Here is a 25,746-nt window from a genome sequence, read left to right on the forward strand (position 1 = left end):
TAAATTTAAAAATAATAAAGCATTATATTTTTTCTTGGACCTTGAAATTATGAAAACGGTTACAGGCCAATAAATAATTAAACTAAAAATCATATTCTTATTATGCCACTCCTACTGAAACTAAATTATTTTCATCATACTCACTAGCAAGACACAAAGTATTCTAGTGATTATTGTCACACCTCCTTTTTACCCCCCCCCCCCCCCCACAAAGGATAAATATGTATTATAGATTGTTGTGGGTTAAAGAGTTTTTCCAATTAAAGTAACAAATTTGAGTATGGATTATTTTATTTACAAAGTCGCCACTTGAAATTAATTTTTTTTGGGTGTTCCAAGTCACCTTTTATTTGAATCCCTATTCAATGGAAGGTTTGACTCTATTATTATTGGTCTGCAAAAATAAATTTCGGGTAAGGAATTCTGTTGGTGTAAGGCATTTCCGAGTCCCGTGGTTCTAGCACGGTCGCTTTATTGACTACAACTTGGCTTGAATTAATTTTAGATAAACTATGATTTATTAGTTTTCATATTTTATCTGTCCGCTTTCATATTAAAATATGGAATTATCTTTGAAAAACGAATCACGTGTGTGAATCCATTTTTATTGTGCCAAAATCATGTCACGCGTACGTGTACACAATTAATAGTATTTTATTATATTAAGATTGTTTTAACCAACGTTGCGCGAACACGTACTTCGATTTTGATTTGGAAAAAATCATAATCATGTCACGTGAACGTGTACATAATCACGATAATTGATTTATTACTGCGCGCCTAAAGCATACTAACGAAATTTATGAGTTATTTTCCTAAACTAGTTTGAGATTATTGTGAGGACATGAATTATGGAAATAACTTTGTGGATGAAGTATACAGTTTATTAAACCAAAGGTTTGTTTCAACTCAACACTTACGACCAAATTATTTAAAATAGATATCGACTTAACTCATGAATCAGTCGCACATAATAAGCAAACGAGACGAACCCAATAATTAAACTAACAACTCCAAAGACATATGACTAGATAAAAAGAGAAAAGATCCAAACAAAATAGATTCTACACAAAAGACTAAATCGCTAATGCATCTGATTCAACAAAGAAAACCAACATTTTGCAACTTAAGAAATTAATATTATTAAATTGGTCACCAAATAAAGTACGCCCACCCTTTATTAATTCAAAACCAATCTGCTTTTAATTCCAAAGAAAAAACTTGTTCTATCCTATTTAATTAATGAATTCAACAGTAAAAACATACTAGTTTACAAAATCTGAACAATACCAATATTGATCTAAGCAGTAGCGCATCGCTGAAAATTACACAAAAGCACTAAAATTGCACAAAACCACTAATTCAACATTAATTAGAGTAAAGCAAGAAATGAACCTCAAACTTTGAATCTGAAACTTTAACGGTTTCAGAGCTCCGTAATCCGAAAGTGAACTAAACCATGAACAAACAAATCGAACTCGGCGGACTCGGCTCGGACCTAAACTCGACTCAGAAACTCTAGCTATTTTCTGGTGGTGCTTTGGAGGTTAGAAGTTGGGTTTCAATGGCTATTTTGAAGATGTTTTAATGGAAGTTCAAAGTCGAAACTGGCATAGCATGGAGCTACTGGTTCGCCGGTTTCATGGCTGTTTTGGAGCTATTTTTTCAAGAGTTTGGGGGAGGGGGCTGTTTTCAGCTGATTTTCGTCACTGTTAAAGGCTGGTTCCAGAGCTAGTTTTTTCGATGAACAGGGTCCTTTTGATGACTGTTTTTGCTGCATATTTGGACGTGATTTTCGCAGCTGGTTTGGAGGTGTATTTGGGATCTTTTGTTGGTTTAATTGCTGGCATTTTTCATGCTTGTTCTTAGAGAAAGAAAAGGATTGAGCTCCCCCTTTTTGGGGGCTACTTTGATCTGTTTTTGACGAGGAAGAAAAGAGTTAGGGGTTGTGAGTGGGGGACAAAGTGTGGGGGACAAGCATGGGGGCAAACGTGGGGGACAAGCGTGGGGGACAAGAAAAAGTGGAGTGGGGACACGCATGGGGGACAAAGAGTGGGGACACATGTGGGAAGATGGGAGCGGAAAATATTCAAGAACGGTAAAAAATTAGGTGCTCACAGCATGCCCCTCTTTGTTTGGAAACATTAAAAGTTTTCAGGCAAAGATAAAGTGAGCCGTGTGACTAAGTTTTGACCATATCGTTATTCAAAAGAGGAAGAAAATAAAAGAAAAAGGTACAACCGAGTCCTGATTTTGGACAGCCTACATATTCCGGGTTATAAGGGAATCAAGTCGCGTGTTGTTCAAAGAAAAAGGATGGAATGCTGAGTTGGAGAGTCGAGTGAGTTTTCGTCGAGGCTCTGTTCTGTAATCTAGTTATTACATCAAAAGAAACTAAACAAATCTATCAACTATGAGTTACAAGATTCCTATCTATAAGTCTTCTAAAACTTGATCTTGAGTCTTGATTGGTTCTTCACGTAGACTCTGATTTGAACCTTGATGCTTGCTAGCTGCAAGTGCTTGTTCATTGTTCTACAATTTCTTCTGAGCAAAACGGGAAATATGAAGCTCGTAACTTCAGTCATGTCTTGAATAGTCCGTATCCTTTCCATCTGCTTCTGCATTTGGATTCACTTTCTTTTCCTTTTCTTTTCTTTATTTTGGATTGAGACTTTTTCTTTTATTTATCTCGAACAATGTGCCTCGAGGTAAAACCTGCTCAGACATCATAACAAACAAACGAACGAAATTTTTCTGCCCCAGTTTTCACTAGAAAAATTTCGTGAGTTATTGTAACAAAATTCTAAACTACTTATTTATTAAAAGCAATAAAAAAAATGGGAATGGTATATCCTGAAAAGGTCATGATCCCAAAATAATGTCTCAACTAAGTATTGGTGTACCTTATATTGGGAAAATGTGACAAGGTAATGGGATACCCTGTATTGGCAATGATATCAGGGAGTGGTGTGCCATGCATTTAAGCTCAAATCAACTAGGGAATGAAGTATCCTATGTTGGATAACACAGCTAGGGATTAGTGTAGCCTATACTGGTAAGGAGATCAGGGATTGGTGTACCCTATACTGGTAACGAAATATAATCAGGGGATGGCGCCCTGTATTACTGAAAAAGAAATATAACCAGGGGTTGGTGCCCTGTATTACTGAAAAGGAAAGGTAATCAGGGGTTGGTGCCCTGTATTACTGAAAAGGAAATGTAAACAGATTCGGCACCCTGTATTACTGAAAAGGATAATGTAACCAGGGGTTGACGCACTGTATTACTGAAAAGAAAATGTTACCAGGGGTTGGTGCCCTGTATTACTGAAAAGGATAATGTAACCAGGGGTTGGCGCCCTGTATTACTGAAAAGGATAATGTAACCAGGGGTTGACGCCATGTATTACTGAAAAAATGTTGAATCCCCGAGGCGAAAAGGGTCTACCTGGGTTAAACTACGAAAAGCAAACCTGAGCAAAGAGTACTTCTACCCGGAACTATGAGCTGGATCCCCCTAGGCGAAAAATTTCTACCTAGGTTAAGCTACGGAAAATAACCTGGGCGAAGAGTACTTCTACCCGGAACAATGAGCTGGATCCCCCTTGGCGAAAAGGTTCTACCTGGGTTAAGCTATGATTAAAAACCTGAGCGAAAAGTACTTCTACCCGCAAATATGAGCTGGATCCCCCTAGGCGAAATGGTTCTACCTGGGTTAAGCTACGTAAAACAACCTAGGAGAAGAGTACTTCTACCCGAAACTATGAGTTGGCTCCCCCTAGGCGAAAAGGTTCTACCTACGTTAAGCTATGAAAAACAATCCTGGGCGAAGAGTACTTCAACCCGGAACTATGAGCTGGATCCCCCTAGGCGAAAAGATTCTACCTCGGTTAAGCTATGAAAAACAACCTGGGCGAAGAGTACTTCTACCCGGAACTATGAGCTAGATCCCCCTAGGCGAAAAGGATCTACTTGGGGTTAAGCTACGTAAAACATCTTGAACGAAGAGTACTTCTACCCAAACTATGAGCTGGATCCCCCTAGGCGAAAAGGTTCTACCTGGGTTAAGCTACGAAAAACAACCTAGGCGAAGAGTACTTCTACCCGGAACTATGAGCTAGATCCCCCTAGGCGAAAAGGTTCTACCTGGGTTAAGCTACGTAAAATATCCTGAGCGAAGAGTACTTCTACCCGGAACTGTGAGTTGGCTCCCCCTAGGCGAAAAGGTTCTACCTGGGTTAAGCTACGAAAAACAATCTTGGCGAAGAGTACTTCAACCCGGAACTATGAGCTGGATCCCACTAGGCGAAAAGATTCTACCTGGGTTAAGCTATGAAAAACAACCTGGGCGAAGAGTACTTCTACCCGGAACTATGAGCTAGATCCCCCTAGGCGAAAAGGTTCTACTTGGGTTAAGCTACGTAAAACATCCTGAACGAAGAGTACTTCTACCCAAACTATGAGCTGGATCCCCCTAGGCGAAAAGGTTCTACCTAGGTTAAGCTACGAAAAATAACCTGGGTGAAGAGTACTTCTACCCGGAACTATGATCTGGATCCCCTTAGGCGAAAAGGTTCTACCTAGGTTAAGCTAAAAAACCAATCCTGGGCGAATAGTACTTCTACCCGAAAATATGAGCTGGATCCCCCTAGGCGAAAATGTTCTACCTGGGTTAAGCTACGTAAAACAACCTGAGTGAAGAGTACTTCTACCCGGAACCATGAGCTGGATCCCCCTAGGCGAAAAGGTTCTACCTGGGTTAAGCTACGAAAAAACAACCTAGGCGAAAAGTATTTCTACCCGGAACTATGAGTTGGATCGCCCTAGGCAAATGGTTCTACCTAGGTTAAGCTACAAAAACCAATCCTGGGCGAATAGTACTTCTACCCGGAAATATAAGCTGGATCCCCCTAGGCGAAAATGTTCTACCTGGGTTAAGCTACCTAAAACAGCCTGGGCGAAAAGTGCTTCTACCCGGAACTATGAGCTAGATCCCCTAGGCGAAGAAGGTTCTCCCTGGGTTAAGCTACGTAAAACAGCCTGGGCGAAAAGTAATTCTACCTGGAACTATGAGCTGAATCCCCCTAGGAGAAAAGGTTCTACCTGGGTTAAGCTACGTAAAACAACCTGAGCGAAGAGTACTTCTACCCGGAACCATGATCTGGATCCACCTAGGCGAAAAGGTTCTACCTGGGTTAAGCTACGAAAAAATAACCTGGGCGAAGAGTAATTCTACCCGGAACTATAAGCTGGATCCCCCTAGGCGAAAAGGTTCTACCTAGGTTAAGCTACAAAAATCAATCCTGGGCGAATAGTACTTCTACCCGAAAATATGAGCTGGATCCCCCTAGGCGAAAATGTTCTACCTGGGTTAAGCTACGTAAAACAACCTGAGCGAAAAGTACTTCTACCCGGAACTATGAGCTGGATCCCCCTAGGTGAAAAGGTTCTACCTGGGTTAAGCTACGAAAAAATAACCTGGGCGAAAAGTACTTCTACCCGGAACTATGAGTTGGATCGCCCTAGGCAAATGGTTCTACCTAGGTTAAGCTACAAAAACCAATCCTGGGCGAATAGTACTTCTACCCGAAAATATGAGCTGGATCCCCCTAGGCGAAAATATTCTACCTGGGTTAAGCTACCTAAAACAGCCTGGGCGAAAAGTGCTTCTACCCGGAACTATGAGCTAGATCCCCCTAGGCGAAGAAGGTTCTACCTGGGTTAAGCTACGTAAAACAGCCTGGGCGAAAAGTACTTCTACCCGGAACTATGAGCTGAATCGCCCTAGGCGAAAAGGTTCTACCTGGGTTAAGCTACGTAAAACGAGAGGTATGAACAATAGTTATGCATTTTAAAAATAAAGGAAAGTGGAGATTTTGAGGAAACTTACCTTTGGTGACATTCATCCTTTAGAAATCATCATTCTTCACTGTTTTGTTCATGCTGCAAACAAAGAAAAATTGTGAGTTTTGAAAATAGTGGTCAGTTTGTTGCCCTGATGTCTTTGGAAGCTTGGCTTTGTGCCCATCTTCTTTTGATGATGATTTCAACCTGCCACTAGATATTTCCTGAATACCACTAGCATGTCTAGCCCCAGAGAGCCTTTGACTTTTCAAACTTTTACATGATGGTTGGTCGCGTGGGACTTAACCTTGTCAACTTTGTTTTGCCTTTGTGGAATTTCACTTTCGACTTCTTTCCTCCGAAACTTTCAATTTCTGAGAATTGGGGAACCTTTAGCTTTTCAAACTTTGCTAAAACGGTTAGCCACTTGGGACTTAACCTATTCAACTTTATTTTGCCTTGTAGGCACTTTCAATTTGATTTCCTCTTTACAAGAGTTTTTGATTTCTAAGCATCAGCCGCCATGGCCAGTCGGTGTCGACTTGATGTTGTTGCCGAGTCTGGGTGCCTTTTTTGCATATTAGCTTGTATCAAACGAAAGCCCTGTAAATCAGTCTTGCTATCCCTTCTTTGCTTTAGTTTTGGAACAGAGTTAGACCAAAATGGATTCGAAGAAAAACAAACAATGGAATGGATAATGAATTTAGACAAGAGGTATCCCTTTCGGGGAAGGAAAGAATGACTTATCTGGAGTATATACGGACTTCAATGAACATGACATGCCTTTTGGATTTGATGTTTGATCTGTGTAAACTGTCCGACTCTTAGAAATTCATCATAACTTTTGCCTCGAATCCTAGAAACCTTGCCCAGGATTATCAATACCAATAGCTGTGAAGATCCTCTTTTCGATCAGTAGTGCTCTTTGCGGGTTTTCACCACCTAAACTCTCTCAATTCTCTTCTCACCATCGCCTTATAGTGCCATTTGCAGGTTTTTACTAACAAGACTCTCATTTTCATTTTCTTTGCTCGTTATCGCCCTATGGTGCCCGTGAGAGTTTTCACCAATAAGACTCTCTCATTTTATTTCTCTCATTTTGGTAAGATCAGATCCAAGTGATTGTATCCTCCAATTCTTGAACATTCTCGTTGATTGATCGGAAGGACTTGAAAAGGATTTGGGTAAAAAGGATTTGGACTGAATTACAACTTTGGAACCTCTCAGGCGAAACCATCGCCGAACCATTATAACACCTGCCCCAGTTTCAACTTTTGGGGGAATGTAGATTTTTATTTTGGTGTGACTGAACCCCAGAGAGAGGCTGCCTATGTATCCTTTCGGAATTAAGTCGAACGTAGTTCGATTAACATGAACTTGTTTGATTTTATTTATTTTATTTTTTTTCTTTTTTCTTTTTTTTTCTTTTTTTTTTTCTTTTTTTATTTGTTTTTCTTCTTCTTCTTTTTTAAATAACATCTTCAGGTTCCAAAGAGGGTAATCAAAGAAAGGTAACCGGCTCAAAAGGGTTAGCAAAGGATTGATGGTGTTTGGATAGCGAGAATGAAAGCCTTCATCATCCCAATCAGAGAACATTAATGCTATATAGAGGGTCAAACATAGTACCTTTTGACTGCATCCGCGTTGACGGTTGTTTCAGGGACACTTTCTTCGTTGCTTCCCAGGTACAACGCTCTCTTTTGCAGTACTCTCATTACAATGTATGTACCTTTCCAATTTGGAGCCAATTTTCCTTTAGCTTCTTCATGAGTTGGGAGGATACGTCTCAGAATGAGTTGTCTTATTTTAAATTTATTGGGCCGCACTTTCTTGTTGTAGACACGGACCATTCTTTGTTGGCACAACTGCCCGTGGCAAATTGTGGCCAATCATTTTTCATCCATCAGTGTCAATTATTTCAATCGATTCTTGACCCAATCTTTATCCTCAATCCCGGCTTCAACAATGATCCGAAGAGAGAGACTCTCAACTTCGGTCCAATTTTCTATTTATTTTCTTACAAGCCTTGTCTTCAAAATATTTTGTTTCTTGATCTATTATTTCGGAGTCTGACAACGTTTTAGGATCTGGGCATGAAGTCCACAAGCATGTCATGTCATTAAAATCTGCATTAATAGAACTAAAAAGAGAATAAGAAAAGTGACAAGATTAAGAAAAGAAACATTCCCCGACAATGAAATATTAATTTCATTTGATTTTTTTATTTTTTTTTATTTTTTTAAAAAAAGTTTTTAAGATAGAAGGGTTTACATCAGAAAGCAAAGCAGTGAAGTAAAAATATTCGGATTAGATCCTGAAATAATTCGGACGCAGAAAAGATAGCAAGACCGGCTACCGAGACTCCCATATGACAGAGAACTTTTCAGGTTTTGCGCCCGTTTTTAGGTTTCTCTTCTGTCTCGGCAATGGCTGCAATGGCCTTCAGTGCCAGATCAAATTCCTCATCTTTACAGATCATTCCGATTACTGGCCCATTGATGTGAGTAGGCAGAGAATTGTTTATCATATTAGAGGCCTCTTCATCCCTAAGCACTATTTCCTTGACATTGATGAGGTCTTCCACTGCTCTCTTAAGAGTCTAACAGTCTTCTGTATCATGTCTGACTGCTCCAGAGTGGTATTCACATCTAGCATTAGCCTGGTGCGAATGAGACTCAGGGCTTGGCCGGTTCGGGGCTACTGGCCACAATAGACCTAGCCTGACTAGCTTTTTGCACAAGATCGAGTATGATTCACCAACAGGGGTAATCCATCTCGGGAGGCTCTCTCTCTTCTTTCTTTCTTCTTTTCCTTTTTTTTTTGATTTATTTTTTCATATCTTGTTTTTTTTTGTTTTTTTTTTGTTGTTTTTCGCTCTTTTTTTTTCTCTGTTATTTTTTTGTCACTCTTTCTCTTTTCTTTTCTTTTTTCACTCAATGTTTTTTTAATATTTTTTTTTTACTCAATTTGTTTATGGCTATGATCGAATCCGATGGGGATTACCTACGTATCATGACGCTGCATGAATCAGATCATTACGTAGTTCAGGAATACCTGGAACAAAGTACATAAACTAGCTCTTTTTCTTTTTTTTCTTTTAGAATGTTTGAAAAGAAGAATTCTTAAAGGAGAAAGAAAATATTTTTTTTTTGGATTTTGATTATTTTTGTTTTTGGATTTTTTGAGAGAAACAAAGACTTCTAAAAAAGGAAAAAAAATATATTTTTGGATTTATTTTTTTTTTCAAATGAAAGACTTCTAAAAAGAAAGAAAATATTTTTGTTTTTTTTTCCGGCGAGAATCAGACCCGAGTAGTTCGGTGGATCAGAAATAAAATAGATAAACTAACTCTTTTTCATGTACAATTAATCCGATAAAATTTCCTAGCAAAGAAAATATTATTTTTTTTCGATTGTTTTTTTTTTTTTTTTTTGAAATTGGTGAAAGAAAAACTTCTAAAGTAAAAAAACTATTTTTGAATTTTTATTTTGTTTTTTTTAAAATTTCAAAAGAAAGAATTTTTTTTTTTTTGGATTTTGGGAGAAAGACTTAAAAAAAAGGAAGAAAATATTTTTGGACTTTTGGTCTCAAAAAAAAAGAAGCTTCTAAAGAAGTAATTAAAGGAAAATATCTTTTTGAATTTTTAAAAATTGGGGGCCGAAACCGATGAGGTTTGCCTATGTATCTCACATCCGGTGAGAATCAAACCCGCGTAGTTCGATGAAAATCAACTATGTTCTTTTTTTTATTTTTTTATTTTTATTTTAATGAAAATTAATCTTCAAAAACCATATGCGCTAGACCACATCATTTTTTTCTCTGTTCGTCCAACTGATTTATGCTAAAGTCGGTCGACATGAAAGCCTCCCAAATAATGCAACAAGTAGCACATAACATGATATAATGGTCTTAACCAGGTACCTGTCCTAAAACAGAACTCGGCCCATGAGTCGACTGCTGCTAAGTCAAATGCACATGATGCAAATAAAGCATAGCCTACTAGGGATATTCATTGCTTGTGGCTTGTTCTTCTAAGTTTGTAAATCCTAAAGGAGATGGTATCTAGACCTGGCTTACCCGGACGGACAACCCGAGCCGAGGAGAGTCAAGCATTACCAGTAGTAGAACAGCACTGGCTAGCTAACGGCTCTCCCGCCTAAACATGTGTGACTAAATCCTTTACCAGAAGCTGGTAGGCTAACTGGCTTTATCTCAAGATAGAAATTTTGTGATGCTGGTAGGCAAACACAATATAACTAATTATCAGAAGACTCAGAGGGATGCGAGAGAAGATACAATTTATATGTACAGTTCAACAATATCAAAACGGTAAAAACTCTACAAGTAACACATTAGGCCCAAATAAATCACAATATATACAAAAATTAATAAAGCCAAACAAAGTCAATGTACAAGCTCGAATTCTTAAAGTCCCCAGCAGAGTCGCCAGAGCCGTCACACCTCCTTTTTACCCACCCTCCCCCTCCCCTACAAAGGATAAATATGTATTATGGATTGTTGTGGGTTAAAGAGTTTTTCCAATTAAAGTGACAAATTTGAGTAGGGATTATTTTATTTACAGAGTCGCCACTTGAAATTGATTTTTTTTGGATGTTCCAAGTCACCTTTTATTTGAATCCTTATTCAATGAAAGGTTTGACTCTATTATTATTGGTCTGCGAAAATAAATTTCGGGTAAGGAATTCTGTTGGTGTAAGGCATTCCCCGAGTCCCGTGGTTCTAGCACGGTCACTTTATTGACTACAACTTGACTTGAATTAATTTTAGATAAACTATGATTTATTAGTTTTCAAATTTTATCTGTCCGCTTTTATATTAAAATATGGAATTATCTTTGAAAAACGAATCACGTGTGTGAATCCGTTTTTATTGTGCCAAAATTATGTCACGCGTACGTGTACACAATTAATAGCATTTTATTATATTAAGATTATTTTAACCAACGTTGCGCGAACACGTACTTCGGTTTTGATTTGGAAAAAATCATAATCATGTCACGTGAACGTGTACATAATCACGATAATTGATTTATTACTGCGCGCCTAAAGCATACTAACGAAATTTATGAGTTATTTTCCTAAACTAGTTTGAGATTATTGTGAGGACATGAATTATGGAAATAACTTTGTGGATGAAGTATACAGCTTATTAAACCAAAGGTTTGTTTCAACTCAACACTTACGACCAAATTATTTAAAATAGATATCGACTTAACTCATGAATCAGTCGCACATAATAAGCAAACGAGACGAACCCAATAATTAAACTAACAACTCCAAAGACATATGACTAGATAAAAAGAGAAAAGATCCAAACAAAATAGATTCTATACAAAAGACTAAATCGCTAATGCATCTGATTCAACAAAGAAAACCAACATTTTGCAACTTAAAAAATTAATATTATTAAATTGGTCACCAAATAAAGTACGCCCACTCTTTATTAATTCAAAACCAATCTGCTTTTAATTCCAAAGAAAAAACTTGTTCTATCCTATTTAATTAATGAATTCAACAGTAAAAACATATTAGTTCACAAAATTTGAACAATACCAATATTGATCTAAGCAGTAGCGCATAGTTAAAAATTGCACAAAAGCACTAAAATTGTACAAAACCACTAATTCAACATTAATTAGAGTAAAGCAAGAAATGAACCTCAAACTTTGAATCTGAAACTTTAACGGTTTTAGAGCTCCGTAATCCGAAAGTGAACTAAACCATGAACAAACAAATCGAACTCGGCGGACTCGGCTCGGACCTAAACTCGACTCAGAAACTCTAGCTATTTTCTGGTGGTGCTTTGGAGGTTAGAAGTTGGGTTTCAATGGCTATTTTGAAGATGTTTTAATGGAAGTTCAAAGTCGAAACTAGCATAGCATGGAGCTACTGGTTCGCCGGTTTCATGGCTGTTTTGGAGCTATTTTTTCAAGAGTTTGGGGGAGGGGGCTGTTTTCAGCTGATTTTCGTCACTGTTAAAGGCTGGTTCCAGAGCTAGTTTTTCCGATGAACAGGGTCCTTTTGATGACTGTTTTTGCTGCATATTTGGACGTGATTTTCGCAGCTGGTTCGGAGGTGTATTTGGGATCTTTTGTTGGTTTAATTGCTGGCATTTTTCATGCTTGTTCTTAGAGAAAGAAAAGGATTGAGCTCCCCCTTTTTTGGGGCTCCTTTGATCCGTTTTTGATGAGGAAGAAAAGAGTTAGGGATTGTGAGTGGGAGACAAAGTGTGGGGGACAAGCATGGGGGCAAGCGTGGGGGACAAGCGTGGGGGACAAGGAAAAATGGAGTGGGGACACGCGTGGGGGACAAAGAGTGGGGACACGTGTGGGAAGATGGGAGCGAAAAATATTCAAACAAGGTAAAAAAATTAGGTGCTCACAATTATGAGTAGCAAACTACATTAATGTATTGAATACGTTTCCTTTGGTGTGATTTAGATTTATTTTTTGAATATTAAATCTTCTTTAGACTTTATTTTTGAGTCCAATTTGGTTAATATCTTTTCACTCGCGTGATTTATATTTTTTTTGTCTTTGTTTATTAGTTTCATTTACGTTGTTGTAGACTAGTTGATGGATCTATACTCTGACCATTTTTCATATTTTCTTAACTCATCACTCTTTAAATAGTAAAAATATCTAGAGAGTTTTGCTAAATTCTATAAAAGTAGGTATGTTGTTGCATTATACTTCTATTAGTGACTTTTACATGCATGACATTTTTAAAAATACCGAAAAATTAATCGAATCATACTGATACTGAAGAAAAACCGACATGATTGGAATGATTTTGAAAAATCTAATTTTAATTATATAATAAAGTATCCGAAAAATTGATATAATACTAATTTTATAAAATAACCGGCCAAACCGAATTAGTAACTCCCGTATAGATAAGTGACACATTATTGGGGTTTAAAAGAGTCCCAAACCCATGTCCCCCTGATCAAGGGTAACAGATGCTCCCGCATCCCAATATATGTAATGTATTACATTTTTTGAGAGTTAAATTAATTAGTTTTTGAATTTATATTGAATTAGATCAATTAAGATTTAAAATTTAAATTTAAATATTTAAAATTATTTTAAAAATATAATAAGTACAATTCTTTTTATGTTAATGCATCGAGAATATATTTTAAAATATTGATCAATATTCTTGTATAGTAAAAAGTCAAATACTCCACATCACAAGAATTGAATCGAAGAGAATAACTAAAAAGAAGCTATGGGGACTCGTTTGGTACAAGAGATGAGGGATAATTAATTTCGAAATTAAATTTGAGATAAGTTTATTTTATATTTAATTGGGATAAAATCATAGTATAACTAATTTTAAAATTAGTTATTCTGAAATTGTAATATTTTTTTTATATCTATAAAAAAATAAAATAATTAATCTCAAAATAACTAATCACGAAATTATTAATAATGAGATTACTTATATCTCACTCAAACAAACCCTCAATGTCACAATTCTTGGGGACATTCATCACACAACCCCACATGTGCACCGCCAAATGATCTTCCCATATCTTCCAATAAAGTAATTCATTATATATTATTAAAAATTTAATAAAGAAAATCAATAGGACGTATTATGTGTACGTGGAAACTTTAGGGAGTGCGTCAGTGCAAAAGCTGATCTTCTAGTGGCCCCTGTTGCAAAAAGGTGGCCGTTAGTTTAAACGGCAAAGTCCCTTGTAATTTTATGTTTATGTTTATTTATACCCAAACCCATGGTTTCCAATTCCAACTTCTCATTTCCTGTTTGGTCAAGCCATTGAATTAACGAGGAATTGAAAAAGTCTTGTTTGCAACCTCACCCATTATACTTTCACTAATAAACGCTTCTGGTGCTCCTAGAAGTAGAATAAAATAATTTAACGGGCGTTTGGACATAAGAATTGTAAAATTCAAAAAAATAAAGTGAGAAAAATTCTCAACTGAAAATAATATTAGAAAATTAGAGTTGTGTTTGGACATGAATATAATTTTGGGTTGTTTTTGAAATTTTGTGAGTGATCTGAGTGAAAATTTTGAAAAATAGCTTTTTGGAGTTTTTCAAATTTTCGAAAAATTTCAAAATGCATCTTCAAGTGAAAATTGAAAAATTTATGACCAAACGCTGATTTCGAAAAAAAGTAAAAAATTTCAAAAAAAAAGTGAAATATTTCTTATGTCCAAACGGGCTCTTAGCACCAGATACTTTTCATCAAATTAAGTAATTTAATCTTAGCAATTACATATTAAAGTAACAACAACAACAACAACGACGACCCAATAAAATTCCATAAGTGGAATATGGGAAGAGTAGTGTGTACGCAAACCTTACCCCTACCCCGAATGAGTAGAGAGGTTGTTTTCAAAAGAAGACAGAAAAGACGAGAAGAGAAGGGAAGAAACAATATGTTAGTACCATCAAACAGAAACCAAAGAAATAATAACATCATAAGAACTAGGAAATAGTTGAAATGCAATAACAAAACGAGAAAATAAGCCCCGATGCTATGAAAAAAGGAAGGATAGTGTGAACATAACATAAACCACTAGCAGTCTAAGGCCACCCCTATCGAACTAGCCTCACCCCCGAACTCGACTACGTCCTAACCTACAACCCTAATGCTCGACCTCCACACCTTTCTATCAAGGGTCATATCCTCGAAAATCTGCAGCAATGACATGTCTTGTCTGATCACCTCTCCCCAATACTTCATAGGCCGCCATCTACCTCTTCTCGTTTCCCGCCAAGGTCAAACTCTCGCACCTCCTTACCGGTGCATCGGGACTCCTCCTCCGCACGTACTCGAATCATCTGAGCCTCGCTTACCACATCTTGTCATCCACATGAGCCACACCCGTATTAAAGTAACAATACTTAACAAATATATATATACAAAAATCGTTCTATTTATTAAGTTGTCGAGTGAGTTTGTCGTTTATTAAGTTGAATTTTCTAAATCGCATCTTTAGCCCCCCCCAGATTCTAGACACAGTTTCTAGCTTTGGAGAGCGAAGACGAATTCATATATACAATGCATCTAAGCTGATGTTATTATATATTATTATTATTATATATTTTAAGTGGAAATTATATACTCCTTCAGTTTTAATTTATATGAATTTATTTTCTTTTTAGTCCGTGCCAAAAAGAATGACTCATTTCCCTATTTGGAAATAATTTACCTTTATGCAATGATTTATAGCCACACAAAATATATGTGATTCATTTTACACCACAAGTTTAAAAGTCTTCTCTCTTTTCTTAAACTCTGTGCCCAGTCAAATGGATTCAAATAAATTGAAACGAAAGGAGTATATATATATATATAGTCATAAAAAAAATTCAAAAAAACAGTTGCTCTACAAAAGAGAAGTGCATTATGCAAATTAATCACAATATAGTTGACTTGTTTATAGTTTATCTAGAAAATATTAGAGGTTGGAGACTTAAAAGTTAAAACTATCTGTCTGCGTGTCAAATTAAGTCTATGGAAACAATTTAGTTGCATTTGTTCCTCCTGATCTATACTTATTAGAGCCAATTATTAGCAGTGTCCATTGTTTGTGCATTGTTAGTTCCTGTAATATAAAAGGCGAAAGGGCAGGTCAAGATATTTAAAACACTAGAGATCGTATTTTTTTTCCTGTATTTCAAATACTGTGTACAATTCCCAATAAATTGTTGGGGGTTCTTTTAATGGTTTTAGTACATACAGGATATTGACAGAAACTTTTTTGGAAAGTTAATAAATTCAAGAATCCATTTCGTTCCGGTCATTTCGACCAGTAAATCATGAAGTGTAAAGTACTGCTAAAAAATCAGGTTTTAGCGATAATTCTTTAGCTAAACAGAAAAATTAATCGCTAATTTTATTTAGCGACGGATTAGTAACGGATTATAAAAAAAAATTGCTAATTATGAGCATTTTAGCGACAAATTAGCGACGACATAATTTGTAGCTAATTCCAGTCTCACTAGCTTGTTAGTCCGATAATACTTTAGATCATTATAAAGTTAGACACTCTGTAATATCATCCTTATATAACAATTATTCACTACAAAAGTCAAATTTTTTTCGGAATCGATTTTTATATAATATTATAATATATATATATATATATCCTCTATATAAAAATATTTTACTGTAACAGTCAAAAATATCGAAACAAATGAGATTGTTATAAAATATTTCGACTATAGTTATTTCGGACTCTTATAAACCGCTTCGACTCGACGTGAGTCCCAATTTTTAAGAGAAAAATTGTGTTTAAAACATAAACACTTTTTGTGGTATAAAGTATTTTGAGAATAGGGAATAACAAGTTTTTCCAGGATACCTTCACACTTACTGGCCATGATCACGGGTTTTGCAATTTTGACATGACCATTGACTAGATCTAGCATGATAATTTGATATGATCTATCTAGTTTTGAGATGTTCACCAACTAATTAAGCAATGAAGAAGAGCAATGCAAAAGATCGCCTTTTTTCTAGAGGCTTGAAGCACCGGAAGATGAACAATCGCTAAGGATCGAATAACTATAAACAATGAACGGTCAGCTCGGTGTACAAAGCATTCCACGTTCATGCAAGATTCGAGGAAGGTCGTCTGTATTCCAAGGGGTGTAATACGGACAACCTAATCTAATGTAAGCATTAGTGGCTACTTTCACTGCTCGAATCCGTAACCTATAGGTCGCATGTAGACAACTTTACCGTTGCTCCAAAGCTCCTCTTCTAATAATTATAAACAATAAAATGGCAGTCAAGTACACAAACCATCCCGCATTCATCTAGAGTAGGGCCGCACCCCAATGGGTGTGACGTAAACAATCTAACCTAATGCAAGCATTAATGGCTGCTTCCACGACTCGAACGCATGACCTATAAATCAGACGGAGACAACTTTATCATTGTTCCAAGCCTTTTTAATTAATAACTATAAGCAATGATAAATGTAAAACACCAGTATACTTTTAGGATAGATAAACTTTGAGCTCAGATGATGAAAGTGACTTCTGGTAATGCATGCATGTGAACTGAGCATGTGTGTCCTCTGATGGCTAGCTGCAAAGATGGGTCTCATAGGAGTTGCTGTATTTGAGCTTAGCAACTGGGTCAGAAGAGTTGTTACGTGATCGGTGACAGTGATTGGTGCACGTGTGCTCGGTCGAGGTGAATTTTACAGGGCCAGTTATGCGAAATTACGAGTCCGGAACCAACGTGTGGTATTTTTGGACTCAACGCACAAAAATTGATAAAAAAAATTGTTGGACTTTTAAGCTTGGTTTAGCTTAATTTTAAGCTTGGTGTAGTTTAAAGAGGTTGAATGGGAAATGGAGGGAAAATGAAATATTTGAGTTTCCCTCCTTGGCAAAGGGACATTGTTTCATATTGGGGAAGAAAAGATTGTTGATGAGTATATATACAATTGCTCTTCTTCTGACTCTTAAAGAGTTAAGAAGAAGGCAAGCCTCACGCCGTCGTCGTCGCTCGGCTCGGCTTCGGCCTCGCCTTCAGCTTCGGGACCATTGAGTGTTTCGAAGTTCACCGGATTTTTTGGTACCAATACGCTGGTGAGTTAAATCGTTATATCCTGGGAGGATAATATTCCAACACCTCGGATACTTGAGAGGAATAATTTCCTTAAGGACACACTGTGCATTTAGTGGGCTCTATTTATTCCAATATTGTTTTTCGAGAATTTATTTAGTGCAACTAGTTCTACTAACTTTCTGTTTCTGTTTTTATTTAAGAAAGTTTAATAGTTTTTATTATTTATTACAGTAATACAGAGTGAATAACAATCTTAAGAAAATTATTTTATTGTATTTTGTATTCTGTTTGTGGAGATTAAAACATGTGTGATTTTTTACTTCTTCTGAATTTTACTATTCTGACTTGAAGATATAAAAACTTCATCGGAGTATTGAAATTCAGAAACGATTTGAAGAACAAAATTTTACCGTTTTCTGTGAAACAAATATAAAAACTTTGATTTTTTATTTATTAAACGTACTGGTTATTATTAATTACAGTATTGTTTACCATTCTGTTTTCTGCCATTAATTGAACTCTTCTGTTATTGACAGTGAGAAATTATAATTGATAACGGAAATCCTTCTGCGACCGTTGCGGCAACGGCGATAGCCTCGTCAAGCCGAACTACTGTTCCACCGGCCGAGAAACTGGGAAAATTTTCTGGAGCCAACTTCAAAGGATGACAGCAAAGAGTGTTCTTTTGGATTACCACACTTGGTATGCAGAAATTCACTAGTGAAGAACCTCCAGTGCCTGTTGCGGACATGCCGGACAACGAGAAATTCATGATTGTTGAGGCGCGAAAATAGGCAGATTTTCTTTGCAAAGGCTATATCTTGAGCGCTTTAGAGGATGACTTGTACAATGTGTATAGTGCGATAAATACTTCGAAAGAATTATGGAACGCACTTGAGAAGAAGTACAAGACTGAAGATGCATGCTTGAAGAAGTTCGTGGTTGCCAAGTTTCTAGACTATAAAATGATAGACTGCAAAACTGTTGGAAACCAAGTTCAGGAGTTTCAACTTATTTTTCACGACCTTATTGCTGAAGGTATGGTCGTGAACAAAGCATTTCTAGTGGCTGCAATGATTGAAAAATTGTCTCCTTCGTGAAGAGATTTCAAGAACTATCTTAAGGACAAGCGCAAAGAAATGAAGTTGGAAGATCTTGTGATTCGTCTCAAGATTGAGGAAGACAAGAAAACATCCGAGAAGAAGTCTCGTGAAAATTCAACGATCATGGGAGCTAATATCATTGAGGAGACTGCTCCAAAAAGTAAGAAGAGAAAGAGGTCTTCTGGACAGACTAAGGAGCAGGACAAAAAAAAAATTCAAGGGCAGCTACTACAATTGTGGAAAAGCTGGTCACAAAGCTCCTGATTGTCGTCTCCAAAAAAGGATAAGAAGAAGGGACATGCCAACATAGTGGAGAAGAATGATGACATTGATGATCTGTGTGCAATGCTTTCAGAATGCAACCTAGTTGGAAATCTGAATGAGTGGCAGATTGACTCTCGAGCCACTCGACATATTTATGCTATCAAAGAAGCATTTGCGACTTACTCTACTATTGGTCCCAAAGAAGAGTTTTCCATGGGAAATACTGCAACAGCCAAGATTGAAGGTTATGGGAAGATATTCCTGAAGATGACTTCCGGCAAGGGGTTAATGCTCAACAACGTTCTTCATGTTCCTACTATTAGGAAGAATTTAGATTCTACTTCTTTACTTGTTAAAAATGGATTCAAATGTGTATTTGTTTCTGATAAAGTTATTGTAAGCAAGAATAAAATATATATTGGAAAGGGCTACCTCACAGAGGGCCTTTTCAAATTAAATATAATGGTTGTTGACAATATGAATAAAATTTCAGCTTATTCTTATTTATTGGAGTCAAATGATTTATGGCATATTCGTTTAGGACATGTCAATTATAAAATCTTGCGGAAGTTAATTAATTTAGAAGTATTGCCTAAATTCGAGTGTAATAAATCAAAATGTCAAATATGCGTTGAATTTAAGTTTGTAAAACATCCTTATAAGTTTATTGAAGGAATTCAAATCCTTTACACTTAATTCATACTGACATTTGTGATATGAAGTCGACACCATCTCTATGTGGGAAAAAGTATTTTATTACTTTTATTGACGATTGCACTCGATATTTTTATGTTTATTTGCTTAATAGTAAGGATGAAACAATTAAAGCATTTAAGCAACACAAGAATGAAGTGGAGAATCAATTGAATAAAAAGATCAAAATAATTAGAAGTGATAGGGGTGGAGAATATGAATCTCTGTTTGCAGAAATATGTTCGGAATATGGAATTATCTATCAAACTACTGCACCTTACACACCTCAATCCAATGGAATTGCGAAAAGGAAAAATCGGATATTAAAGAAAATAATAAATTCTTTATTAATAAGTTCCGGATTACCGCAGAGTTTGTGGGGGGGAAGCTATCCTTACAACTAACCGAATACTCAATAGAGTACCCCACAGCAAAACACAATCTATTCCATATGAAGAATGGAAAGGAAGAAAACCCAACTTGAAATATTTCAAAGTGTGGGAGTGTCAAGCAAAGGTACAAGTTCCTTTACCTAAAAGGGTTAATATCGGACCAAAAACTGTAGATTGTGTTTTCATTGGATATGCTACAAAAACAGTAAAGCATGTCGGTTTTTTGTTCATAAATCCGATAATCCCGAAATTTATATTAATACGATAATGAAATCAGATAATGTTGAATTCTTTGAAAGTATCTATCCGTATAAAACTGAATGTGAGTCGTTAAGTGAAAGACCTAAACGACCTCGGGAAGAACTAAAGAAAAATACTCCAAGTATAGAAGATTCAAGGCGTAGCAAACGTCAAAGAAAATCTATTTCCTTTGGACCAGATTTTATGACATTCTTGCTTGAAAATGAGCCTCAAACTTTTAAAGCAGCTATGTCATCTTCTGATTCAGCGTTTTGGAAAGAGGCAGCCAATAGTGAGATTCAATCAATTTTGGATAACCATACATGGGAATTGTTTGATCTTCCTCTGGTAAATAAGCCTTTAGGTTCGAAATGGATCTTTAAACGGAAAAAGAAAGCTGATGGCACAATTGACAAAAATAAGGCAAGACTTGTTCTTAAAGGTTATAGACAAAAGGAAGGCCTTGATTACTTTGACACTTACTCGCCAGTAATGAGGATAACATCTATTAGGGTGTTAGTGGCACTAGCGACCGTGTATGGTCTTGAAATACATCAAATGGATGTTAAAACAGCTTTCTTAAATGTAGAATTGGAGGAAGAGATTTACATGGAATAACCTGAGGGTTTTGTAGTTCCTGGTAAAGAAAAGGAAGTGTACAAACTTGTTAAGTCGCTTTATGGACTTAAACAGGCACCCAAACAATGGCATGCCAAATTTGACCAAACAATGTTGGAAAGTGGGTTTAAAATCAACGAGTGTGATAAATGTGTTTACATTAAAAACACTCCAGGACATGAAGTCATTGTTTGTTTATATGTTGATGACATGTTGATAATGAGCAAAAACATGGCAGATATAAATGCTACTAAGCACATGTTGGCTAGCAAATTCGACATGAAAGACTTAGGAGTTGCTGATGTGATCTTAGGAATCAGAATTCATAAGACTCCACAAGGTCTAGCATTATCACAGCCTCAAAGGTACTTGACAAGTTCAAGTATTTGGATTTCAAAATTGCCAAGACTCCAATTGACGTGAGTTATGCAAGAGTATTAGGAAGTTTGATGTATATCATGAATTGTACGCGACCAGATATAGCATGTGCTATTAGTAAACTGAGTCGGTTTACAAGTAATCCTAATCAAATACATTGGATGGCAATGAAACGAGTTTTGGGGTATCTCAAGCATACCCAAAATTACGCTTTGCATTATAAAAAATATCCCTCCATGATCGAGAGATATAGTGATGCAAATTGGATCACTGGATCATTTGAAGTTAAATCCACGAGTGGATATGTTTTCACAATTGGAGGTGGAGCAGTGTCTTGGAAATCATCCAAACAAACGTGCATCACCCGTTCTACAATGGAATCTGAATTCATAGCTTTAGATAAGGCCGGTGAAGAAGTTGAATGGCTCCGGAATTTCTTGGAAGATATTCTATTTTGGCCCAAACCTTTTTGGCACCTATTTGTATACATTGTGATAGTCAAGTGGCAATAGGAAGGGCAGGGGGCGTTATGTATAACGAAAAATCTCGTCATATATGACGGAGACACAATACCATTAGACAACTACTATCTAGTGGTGTTATCACGATTGACTACGTAAAGTCAAGAGATAACGTGTCGGATCCACTTAAAAAAGGCCTATCTAGAGAGGCAGATGAAAGATCATCAAAGGGAATGAGATTAAAGCCTAGGACAAGTCATCATGGAGGTAACTCTACCTAGCAGACTGGAGATCCCAAGAGCTAGGTTCAAAGAGATCAAACTAAGTTATGAATGACGGTTCAACATTGTCAAATAACTCAACTCATTCTCGTGATGAAGACAATGTTCAGAAATCGAGGTAAAGTATTAAGGCTTTTTGCTGAGTCAATAAAGCTTAAAGTTTTTTAATGATTTGCTAAGTCTGGCAGGATATGACCAGATAGTGTGTCTATAGGATTACACGTTTAGAAATCACCTATGTGAGTGTGAAGTGTAAGCCGCTTCAAGGGGAATGAAAGTAAAGGCCCATTCTCTAAGCACTCATGAAACCAGGCCGTGTTCATGGCTGAAACGAGCACAACCATGAGAACCATAGATGGTTAAGGGTTAATTGTGTGACTTATGTTGTCTAGGTATACAACAAATCTCGACGGTTCAGAGATATCAAATCTACCGATTGACCGAGTATATCTGATACAAGTTCACTACGGAAAGTTCAAAGGGAAACCTACTTATCTAGATGTAATTAATTCTTGCATGTAAAACACACACGCATCCGTGCATTCCTTTATTTTATAGTCATTCCCCATTCATGTGGGGGATTGTTGGGCTTTTAAGCTTGGTGTAGCTTAAAGAGGGTGAATGGAAAATGGAGGAAAAATAAAATATTTGAGTTTCCCTCATTGGCAAAGGGACATTGTCCCATATTGGAGGAAGAAAAGGTTGTTGGTATATATATATAATTGCTCTTCTTCTAGCTCTTAAAGAGTTAAGAAGAAGGCAAGTATCGCGCCGTCGTCGTCTCTCGCTCGCTCGGCTCGGCTTCGGCTTCGGCTTCGGATTCAGATTTGGATTTGGTCAAAGATTGATTAATTGATTAATCTTTTTGGATAAAAATTTTTTCAATTATTTAATTAATTAACGAAAATTCAATCCGGAATAACCCATGACCTACGACCCGGATAACCCATGACCTGCGACCCGGTCCGATCCGGCCCGTTTTCTTTCACGGATTATTTTAAATCTATTTTTCTGTTTTTTCCGCAATATTTTAACAGAATTATTTCCTACTGTTCTAACAGCTATGGCTGTTTCTGAAACATTGCAAACCTTTTCATAAACAGTGCCAAATGGTCTATAAATATGCCTTGAATCCCAGGATCTTTACTTACTAAATTTTTTGATTATCATCTTCTTCTTCTGCACAACATTTTCCAGTGTGCTTTGTGACCATTGAGTGGTTCGAAGTTCACCGGAGTTTTTGGTACCAATACGCTGGTGAGTTAAATCGTTCTATCTTGGAAGGATAATATTCCAACACCTCGGGTACTTGAGGAGAATAATTTTCTCAAGGCCACACTATGCATTTAGTGCGCTCGATTTATTCAATATTTTTTTTTCAGAATTTATTTCGTACAACTGGTTCTACTAACTTTCTGTTTCTGTTTCTATTTCAAAAAGCTTAATGGTTATTATTATTTATTACAGTAATACAGAGTGAATAACAAAAATATGTAACCATTTTATGTATAGCGCATGGATGGCATGCACTATACCTTAACGACACGTTTGCCCATTAAGGTACAACGCATTCCATCTATGCACTATATTTGAATTTTAAATGTCGGTCAAAATATAAGTAAAGCGCGGGATGCGCTTTACCTGAAGTTGAAAAGACAGGTAGGTATAGCACGCTATACTTATATTAAAAATGGCTCAGCCTTTTTCCTCACGACAGAACGGCAAAAGCAGCCCTCCTCCCACCCTCCCCCCAATTTATAAAGCTTAAATCTCCATTGGAGCCCACTCGTCCCCCAAAAATCATATCCCCTCAGTATTTTAGCGAGCTAACACCCGATCCAAGGCGTTGTCATATAGTGGATCTCTTCTATTGCTCGTTACGGTGGTCAAATCATCAATTTTTCTCAATTCAAAAAACTCTAAAATAAGGTATTTTGACTCACTTTTATAGTAAAACTCATGCATATAAATTACTAATTAGTTGTTTTTACTGTGTTGTATGCTTTTTATGATCGTTTTTTGATATAGTTATTTTTTTTGTTTTTTATCTGGATTAGTTTATTTATGTAAAAAAATTATGAAAATTATATATTGTTCTTTTGTTGAATAATTAGTGTTATATGTGAATTTAGTGTTGTACATATAATAATATGTGACTTTATTATTGTTTAGTGTCTTTCATTGTTATGTTGTGCCTTTTATTGTTATGTAGTACACTTCGTAGTAAAACTGATAATAAATCTTAGTTTATGTTAGTTGATGTTGTTTATGGTAATTTAGAATAGTGCGGCTTTAGTGCTCTTTAGGATTCTTTAGTCTAGAATAAAAACTGCGTCCCCTCATTAACTAACTCGGTTAGAGTACTCAGTTATGTATAAAATGTATTACTAAATAATTATCAAATATTAGATATGAATCATAAAATAATTAGTTGACATTAGAAAAGAGACGATGTCGTATTTTTGGGCAAAATATAAAAGTTAACAAACAAATCGTTACGAATGAAATAAATTAAATATTATTTAGTATTAAGTTTGTAGTTTTTTTTATATGAATAATTATTAAATATATCTTGATAGTTATGAAAAATAAATATTTAATTCTATTATAACTCAAAAAATCTGGAAAAAAGATGATAGTTCAAACAAAATCCTGCCAAATTTTAGTCTAAAAATGTAAGAAACTAACATATAAAATATTAATATAGAAAATTTATCAACCTAAGTATTTTTTATATGAATAATTATAAAATATATCTTGATAAGTTATGAAAATTCAATATTTAATTCTCTTATAACTCAAAAATATATGAAAAATAGATGACAATTCAAAACGCATCCATGTGTTGGTTTAGTTACTATCGCCCATTATTCTATGCTTCAACCACCGAAATTTTTCTTCTAATCGATTATTTTCTTTTTCTGCCTCTTTCAGTTTCTCCTTCACTATCGCAAGTTGTTCTTGCAGTTTCAAGATCTGGAGTTCGTACTCATCGGTCAGATTTCAAATGTTTAGCAAATATGATTAGTAGTATTTCTGGTTAATGGGTTCATCATACCATTCTTCAAAATCACATTGATTTTCGTCCTACAAATGGGGATGACAACAAAAGACTATTAATTAATATGCTATAAATAATCTATTAACCAGCATAACTTTCAATAATAATAACTTACAACTTATTTATACATCCAATGTTTGCGTCCTAAATTGCAATTTGACCAACATGAATTCAAAATCGTACGTTTGCCACAGTAATACCTTGGTACATCATTGCGTCCAGACATGTTGTAATGCTCGAGCTTGAAAAATTTATGAAAAGTTGTTTTCTTCGTTTGGTTACGCCGCAAATAATAATGCAAAATCTGTGGGGTGTTTATAGGCAGCTAAGAGTGATTTAGGTTACATAACGCATATTAGTGATGCGCTACGTTTCGCGTACTAATGATTCTTTACGGTACAAGTCGGTGCAGCTTTTTCATGTCAACAGCTTTTTCAGGTCGACAGCTTTTTCAGGTAGACATGACAATACACATAACTCCCTTGAATGAAAAGGCACATGGGACTCGTACACTCTGGGTCTAACGGGAGGTGGAGTCTACATAGATGGAGCATGCTCATTGGTGGCATCATGCTCTCTCGGTAAATCAGGCTGCTCATTCTCATTTTCATCAGCAAGGCACGTTTCCTCATCATCGTCGCCCTCATCAAGGAAGGGTGTATCATCTCTAAACTCACCAGCATTGTTGACATAATCACTATCATCTTCTTGACTCTGATTAAATATATCGTATTCGGGCAATTGAGTAAGGACACGACCTTCAAATTGCTCGTTTTCACTGCACAACCAATAAAATAATGAGTTTCTCAAATTCATCCCAACATTA

Source organism: Nicotiana tomentosiformis, chromosome 11 (genome assembly GCF_000390325.3).
Source record: "Nicotiana tomentosiformis chromosome 11, ASM39032v3, whole genome shotgun sequence".
In the NCBI taxonomy this organism is placed as follows: Eukaryota; Viridiplantae; Streptophyta; class Magnoliopsida; order Solanales; family Solanaceae; genus Nicotiana; species Nicotiana tomentosiformis.